Source organism: Schistocerca nitens, chromosome 4 (assembly GCF_023898315.1).
Source record: "Schistocerca nitens isolate TAMUIC-IGC-003100 chromosome 4, iqSchNite1.1, whole genome shotgun sequence".
Taxonomy (NCBI): domain Eukaryota; kingdom Metazoa; phylum Arthropoda; class Insecta; order Orthoptera; family Acrididae; genus Schistocerca; species Schistocerca nitens.
This window is the reverse complement of record NC_064617.1, coordinates 733,580,711-733,589,330: the sequence shown is the minus strand read 5'-3', so window position 1 is coordinate 733,589,330 and position 8,620 is coordinate 733,580,711. Positions and strand designations below refer to the sequence as shown.

The following is an 8,620-nucleotide window of genomic DNA, read 5'->3' as shown; positions in this document are numbered from 1 at the left end:
ATCGCGAACAATTATGGCCCGGTACATGGCACATTATTACCAATAAAAATTCCATCGTTGTTTGTTGCAAATGGCCTCCAAGTAGCCTAACGAAAGCATTTCCAGTCAATGATCGGTTCAACTGGACCAGAGGACTCAATGCCATGTACACACGGCCCACGCCATTACGGAGCCAACACCAGCTTGCACATTTCGTTGTTGACTACCTGGCTCCATCATTTCGTGGTGTTTTCGCCGCAGTCGAACACTACCATCAGCTCTTACCAACTGAAATTAGGACTCGCGTTACCAAGTCGCGGGTTTTCAGTCGTCTAGGGTCCAACCTCTATGGTCACGAGCCAAGGAGAGGCACCGCAGGCGATTTCGTTTCGATAGCAAAGGCACTTACGTCAGTCGTCTGCTGCCATAGCCCATAAACGCCAAATTTTGCTGCACGGGTGCGTTCGTCGTACGTCCCATATTGATTTCTACGGTTATTTGATGCAGTGTTGCTTATATGTTAGCTCAAATCTACGCAAACACCGCTTCTCTCGGTCGTAAGTGAGATGTCTGTGGTGAGATAAAATGCCTGAATTTTAATATTCTCGGCAGACTCTTGACATTGTTGACCTCGGAATAATGAATTCGCTAACAATTTACGAAATGGAGTATACCATGCGTATAGCTTCAGCTACCATTCAGCGTTCAAAGTCTATTAATCCCCGTAGTGTGACCATAATCAGATCGGAAACCTTTCCATCTGAATCAGCTGTGTACAAAATCACCCGAGTACAAATGACCGCTCCGCCAGTGCACTGCCCTTTACACCTCGAGTACGCGAAACTACCGCCAACTGTATATGTCTATCACATGACTTTGTCACCTCCGTGCAGTATAGTGTTACCAGTGGCAAAGTCCAACCTCCGCTTCTGCGTTCTATGCTCGGTCGTGACGGTCACGAGAGCGGCTTAGCCGCGTGGCAATGAGAAGTAAACACACCGGTTGCTGCTGGCCTCGCAGGGATATAGCGAGGCGGCCGCGAGCTTCAGTCAGTAGCTCGCCGCCTGCGACCGCGGGCGCATCCTCTAGCGGACACGGCAGATACTACATACAGCAGGTAGGTGCCGCACAGGGCTGCTGCTGGAGCGGCGGACGTCACGGCCGTGGAGTGTATTATAATACCTCGAGTAGTAGCAGTGCCTTATTTCTTTTATATGTGGTACATTATACTCTAGACCTAAAGGAGCCATACTTGTCTCGAGTTGCAAACACAAATCTGTCGAGCTCCAACCACTTATTTACGAAGTATAGAACGGCATCTAATGGAACGTACTATGCATTACTCTGGCATGTTGGTGCACGTATGTCATTAACTTTACGCGAATGGAACTGATATGTCTACTTAGAACTGTAGGGAAGTGCAATGCTACAAACATATCTCCTTTTTTTCACGTATCTTGACTTCTCTCTTTGACAGTTGACTATTCAACAGCGACACATTGTAGCACAAAAAAAAACTCATCAATTTTCACAATCTTTAAAGAATTCGAAAACACTGGCGTATTATTTAATTATTGGCTTTTGGGCTCAAAGGATACAGCCATATCATAATTCTTTAGGACTTGTTTCGGGATTTACATCGTAAGATTACATTTATTTACAAGTTCCACAGTTATTTTAAAAGAAATGTATTATTTTGATAGAGAGCTGCTATATTACTTGGTGAGGGTTGATGGGACCCTATTAATTGTTGCATGAAATCACTTTGCTGGATGCACGAAATTTACATTTAAAAAAATGTGATAGATATATCTTACTACATCACATTAACATTCTCGAGTATGCATTTAGTGAAGATGACTGGAAAATGATTGGTGAACAAATCTCATGCGAAGTGTTATTTTCCTTAACCAGGGAATGAGGACTTCGAGCGAACATTTTCCGATGTTTGTCTCTATCATTTCCTATTGTTGCGTATCGATGATTGATATTCGTCTTGCCGTTGGCGTCTTGCTCTTCTATATAACGCAACTTTTATGTCCGTAATAACATGTTTTTAAATGCGCCATTTCTAGAGTCTGTTTTCTCCAAGTCATCGACTAATTCATCACATTTAATGTTAGCGTGTCCTTCGATCCATATAAACTTTATCTTCTTCCCTAGATTTTCGTTTTTCTTAGTGTATTTTCTAATCACATTTAATGAGAACGGGTGGCGGCTACATATATTGGAGCAAGTTTTTACAATTCCTTAAAATCAAAGTGTTTTTTACTGCGATGTTCTTCAAGTAATGTGGAGCTGCACGTATAGCTAAGGCTTCTGCAGAAAAACTAAAAGTCCCAATGGGAAGTGAAATAAGTCCTGTAAACAGTACAAGGACTCAGAAATGTTTAACCCTCCCTGTCATTACTTGTGGGTTTTGGAGCCATATGTATTACATTAGGGGAAATTATAGCTATGCAAGATTTTTACTAATTGTTTAGCTTCATCAAATGTTTCCTCTGTTGGAAAGAAGAAAACTTTGGCTGCTAAAATTATTTTGTAATACTGGTAACCGCAGATTATGTAAAATTTGTTTTAAATTTATAAAGCTTGTACATAACTCTAGTTTTTGTGACGTGTTTATTCTCTGTCTATCCTTTAAACTATTACTTAACGTATTTATGGAGAGGCTAGTTTAAGAAATGCTCTAAAAGTAGTACATTTACTGCCGTAATCGTGCTATCCCTCAAATAGAAAACGAATGCTTCTAACGTTGCTTGAAATAGTGTTGCTCTATGTCTGTAGAAGACTGAGCTACGTAGTTGATATAGCGAGCATTAACCTTTGGAAAACAGTGAGATGTACTACACTTTTTCCTTACTTTAGTCGGAAGAATGGAAATTAAATAGCAAGCAATAAAAGCAATGGAGAGAAAGATAATGTGCAGATTACTTTACGGGTTGAAATGTAGATAAAATCCTGTAGAGTGTCTACGAAACGTAAAATCCTACCCAAAATCTGACCATCATTCATTACAATCCTAACTTTCATTTGTCACTGAACAGCGAGAACGATAGTACTAATTGCAATAATGAATGTAATTTTCACCTACAGTTTGAAACAATTTCCGCGAATACAGAAACTTCAGATTGCTAGGTTTGTCGATATAAATTCTTTTATACGAAAAATTCTGCACTAATTTTAATTTTCCTTAACTAGCCACTGTCAATTTTCCTTAAGCTCACGTCGTCACATAGGTACGTAGTCAAAATATAGATCGTCAAAATATCAATATTCTCGACCCAATTGAGAAACTATATTATCATGCTTCGTCAGTAGACACTGAAAAGAGAGGGAAAAGTGAAAATGCGTCCCACAGATAGTTCAAATTCCAAAATGCCCGAAAATATGAATTTGTTCCAGCGAATAAGTTTTTTTTTAATTTGTTCTTCTGTTATTAAATGATTTCCTTTACGAATTTCTTGCAAAAGGATGTTATTCCTTCGCTGTGTAGATGTTCGTTTATACGGTACGAAAATGAGAAGTACATACTAGTAGAACAAAAGAACCAGTACATGTTGTCCGATACATGAATTTCTATGCAAACTCAGCTATATTTTATTTCATTATTAGAAATTAAATCTACTGCAAACTACACATTTATTTAAATAAAGTAGAAAACAATGATAAAGCTGCAATACGCCTTTTCAAATAGAAAAACTCCTTCCAATTATTATCCTATCCAGCATTGTCTACTCCTAAAAGATGCGAATTCGTGTTCTGCGCTTCAAATGTAAACAAGAAATATGTCACCCTTCTGTCCTTTGACACCATCACCCACATTTAGCAAAGTGTGATACCTTGGCACTCTAGATACTGTATGAGAAAGACTGTATTGCTGATGATCAAGTAAAATCATCAGCCGTAGCAATATCCAAAGTAAAGTAATGTCATATTTTATAGGATTCTTCCCTCACTTCTTGGTAGAACAATCTCATATTCTAGATTGAAAAGCAAACTAATTGCGTTCTTGTTCTACTAATATATTTTTTCTTACTTCCAAGTGGTTTTTGGCTTATAAGGTCATCGACCAAAAAACCAGAGCAGCGTCCACCAGAGACGCTAGAGTGTAGGTAACAAAGGTACTATCAACACCCACAGAATATTTCACCATTATATTCGGTGAGACAGGTCAAATTGAGCGTCCTTCACTCATATTACACACCAAAAATGATAAACTACAATGCTAAATTACAATTTACGAGTTAGTAATATCAACCGTACTATATAACAAAATTACCTAAAATGAAACTGTAAACTGTGTAAGTTGTACGGAAGAATTTTTAAAGTTTCTAAGGAAAATCAAAGAAAGGCATCGTGACTATTCTATTGTGATACAAGTTTTTGGATATGAATGTGAATTCGGACTGAGGCCTGGGGGTGTGTGGCTAGTTGATTGGATTAAGTGAAGCTTAAGAATGGAGATTTTCTCAGCTGTAAATGATCACTTGCAACCAGAGGTGTTGATAAAATCACTTGCACTGTCTGTTTGTATATTAGTCAAACGGGGCAGGACTGTAGTATCTAGACTGACTGAGAATGCACAGAGTTGCAGATTGAACAAGTTTGCTGAACATTTGTTGAAGGAAGGCCATATACACAAACACAGATGGGCTTAGTATCGCCAATAGTCTTATTAGAAGCAGCTGTGGTAAAAAAGTATTTAGCTCAAAACCATCAATTGCTTGTAACCGTTCGTTTCAATTTCAGATATGACAGTAAGGGTTTTTCTTTTGCATGATTGCCTGTTTTTAGTAATCTTAGGACAATCGTTGGTAGCAAGTGAGCCACGCCAAGTGCTTCACGATTCGAGATGAATATTAATATAGGAAACATTTCACGTACTTCAGCTTCCTTCCCTAGAATCCCGCTATCCATTATGTAACTTACTCCCTTAACGAGGTTTTCGAAGTAAGCCTACGTGCGACGGGACTCGTACTGTTGAACTGTTTCGTCATTTTATTACGATGTCCCGGGTGCGGCAAAACACGCGGAGTGCCACTGTCCCCATCAGTGCCGTTTCCCGGCTATTAGTTATCACACCTACCAATGACCGGTCGTTAGACGGAAACTTGAATACTTTGCAGCTAATGCAGAAATAAAGGAGCCACATGTAGCTTCCACCGTAGTTACGCGGTTACAGCTGTTGCGTCCAAAGCCCTTCACACACCGTAGCTGTATTACATACACTGGGTGAAGAAAAAATTATATATCTGGTGGTTGGCATGCGATTCCTCATTCAGATCAAGACGTAAGTAAATCTAGCAAAATCAGATTGGGTGTACTTCAAAAACACGTTTATGGAAACGACGTCCGTTCCCTAGTTCTCGTCGTTTATTGTCAAATAATAATAGCCTGTCACATGACTGATCCATTAAACTGCATCCCTGTGTCTATCAACCGCGCAGTGCGCAACCATAACCGGTCCTGGCAGGTTCATATAAGACGGCTTCCCGATGGAGTATACAAACGGTGATTATGTCCATATGCTTTTGGTGCTGAGTGCATCCGATAACCAGGCCGCTCTTGTTGTTCATGTGAGTGCTGCACGATACCCTCAAAGGCGCTGTTCCGATAAGTACGTTTTCCATCGCATGGAGCCACGCCTTTGGGAATCCGGTAATCTTCGCCACTAGTAATGGACAGAAGTCGTTCAAGAATTAGACGTACTCCACAAACAGAGGACATGATTCTTGAAACAGTTCACCAACAACTTCAGCAAAGTGCCTGTGGTGTTACAAGGCAGTTTCAGACACCTCAAACACTGGTTGTGGAAGTGTTGCACGATTAAGAACAGCATCCATATAATGGCACGTTAACACCTGAGGCCAGAGGACTGCACTCAATAAGAACACCTTTGTGAATGGCTTCTACACCAAGTGGAAGATAACGAAATTTTGTAAATAACATGATATAGACTAAAGAATCTAGCTTGTCTCGTGAAGGTATTTTCAACCTCCACAACAGCCGTTATTGGTGGGAACACAACACACATGTTACTTGTGAACGTGGCTTTCAGGCACGCTTTGGCATAAAACTGCGAGCTGGAATCATGCAATGAGTGCTTTTTGGCCTCTGCCTGTTGCAGGACAAGTTGATGCCCCCCTGTATCATACCTTTCTTTACAATATTTTTCCCGACACATTGAAAACGTTATACTTTCGGTTCGGCGACAGCTGTGTTTTCAGCATGAGGATGCACCGGGACACTTTAGAATTATGTGCGTAACTGTTTCAATGAGGTGCTTCCTGGGAAATTGATTGATCGTGGAGGCCCAATGTTCTGCCTTCCACGTCCTCAGTGACGTTAATCTACTACACCTTTATTTGTGGGCACACTTAAAGGAATAAGATCTTAGTACTCCACCCATGGATGTACACGACCTAATAACTCGCGTGCATTCCATTTCGGCAATGGTGGATGCAGGTGTGTTGTGAAGGGTCCAGAAAAGTATGATCCAGCGAGTATCGAAGTGCTTGCAAATTCAAGGTGGTCGCCTTGAACATCTTCTCTAATGTGAACATCGCTCATACGTGTATGTACCGGATCTATGAAGATAAGCCTGGATGTCAAAAGTACAGAATGGAATTATTGGGCAAGCAGAATGTGGGTTCTAGTGTAGCCTTTCTGTTGTGTTTTTTGTACCTCATTTGGTACATACCATGTTACTGTATCCATTATTAACATCTATTGGCTTTAATTGTGTCACAGACGAAACAGTATGTTTACGTTATTTTATGTCTTAATGCTTGAATTAGGGTAACAGTAATAGAAATAAATACACAAGACATCGCTTTGTAGAGGCGTATAGTGGATGAAGTTTGAGGCTTTAACTGAAAAAAAAAAGAAATGTTCAAGTGCCAATGCTCCTCAAACGTCGGCGAGTCTACATATCGTTCGTCACGGCATTGCCTCGTCTCACTGATCTAATGGGACAGTTCATGCTAGCCGTTTTTGGCCATGCTGCACGCACTTACTGCTTTAAAACAGCCTCGTTTCCTTAAACTGCATTTCTATTAAAACTGTTGGCGGCACTAGCTTTTGCTAGATACACTTTCGTCTTGAAATGGTTTGAAGAATCGCATGCCGACTGCTAAGTGCGGAATTTTCCTCCACCCTGTATACTTCGCTTTTTCCCTCCCTACTTTTGAAACGTCAGAGATCGGAAGATTTACGACAAATATCGTGTCGGTAGTCTCTCTTAAATCACATTAGTGTAACACGTTAGAACCTACATCGCTGTTGTTGAAGTTCACATTATTCGTATTACTCTATGGGGAAATAGTTTCAGATATTATTGTTTCATTTGTTTCGGTCTTCAGTCCGGAGACCGATTTGAGGCAGCTGTTCACGTTGGGATATCGTGCACAAGTCTCATCATCTCTGCATAACTTCTGCTAAATGCATTCGTTTGCATGTTACTACTGTAGATGAGCCTTGATCCCCCTCTATAGCTTTGCCCCCACATTTTTCTTCTGGTACCAAACCGACAATTCCTTGATGCATCAGAATCTGTCTTATCAACCGATCCCCTCGTTTTGTGTTGTGACTTCATGATTTCTTTTCCATTGAACTCAATTCAGTGCCTCTTCATTAGTTACATGATCTACCCATCTAATCTTCAGCAGTCTAGTGTCAGATTCCTAAAGCTTCTAATCACTTCTTTTCTGAACTTTTTGGGATATTTATCATATTTTCACTTCCGCATTAGCCTGCACTCCAGACTAATAGCTTTAGAAAAACTTCCTAATCCTTAAATTCATTTTATATGTTATCATTGTCTTTTTTAGCAATGCTATACTTGCTTTTACCAGTGCACATTTTATATCCTCTCTTCTTCGGCTATCGTCAGTTATTTCGCTGCCCAGATAGCAAAACGAATCAATTCTATCAACATCATCTCAATTAATTCGACTACATAACACTACCTCTGCTTTGTTGCTATTCATCTGATAAGTTCAAGACTCCATCCATTCCGTTTAACTGCTCTTCCAAGACCTTTACCGTCTCTGACAGAATTGCTGAGTCCTCGGCAAGCCTCAGAGCTGTTACTCCTTCTTCCTGCACATTAATTACCTTTTCAAATTTCTCCTTGAATCCTTTAACTCCTTTACTGCGCGATCATTGTATATATTAAATAACATTGAGAACTGCTGAAATCTTGTAATACTCCACCCTCAACTATTGTTTCCCTTTCATGTTCTTCAATTCTTATATCTACAATCTGGTTTCTTTTCGCTCTCTGTGTATCATTTCTGCTACCTATACTGTTTCAAAGAATCTGTTCCAGTCGAGATTGTCATGAACCTTTTCTAGATTTACGAATGTTAATTACGTAGGTTTTCTTTTCTTTATGTACCTTCTAAAATAAGTCGTTTGTTCTCTAATATCTCTCGTGTTCCTATATTTCTCCGCCACCCAAACTGATCTTCTCTGAGACCGGCTTCTGCTAGTTTTTTCCGTTCTTCAGCAAATAATACGTGTCAGTATTTTGCCATGACTTAATAAGCTGAATTGGAATACTCACACTTGTCGGCATCCGTTTTTTATTACACTGCCCATTGAAGTACTCATTACCTCCACTTCTCAGATTTAGATC

At 40.0% G+C, this 8,620-nt stretch overlaps 1 protein-coding gene across 1 annotated transcript in view; it reads left to right on the top strand.

The window, feature by feature from the left end:
• The first annotated feature begins 963 nt into the window (after nucleotides 1-963).
• Nucleotides 964-8,620, top strand: part of LOC126252932 (loricrin-like) — an 86,011-nt gene continuing 78,354 nt past the window's right edge. Inside the window, exon 1 of the mRNA XM_049953927.1 lies at nucleotides 964-1,096. The gene's annotated coding sequence lies outside the window, so the exon portion shown is untranslated. The remainder of the gene's footprint in view (nucleotides 1,097-8,620) is intronic.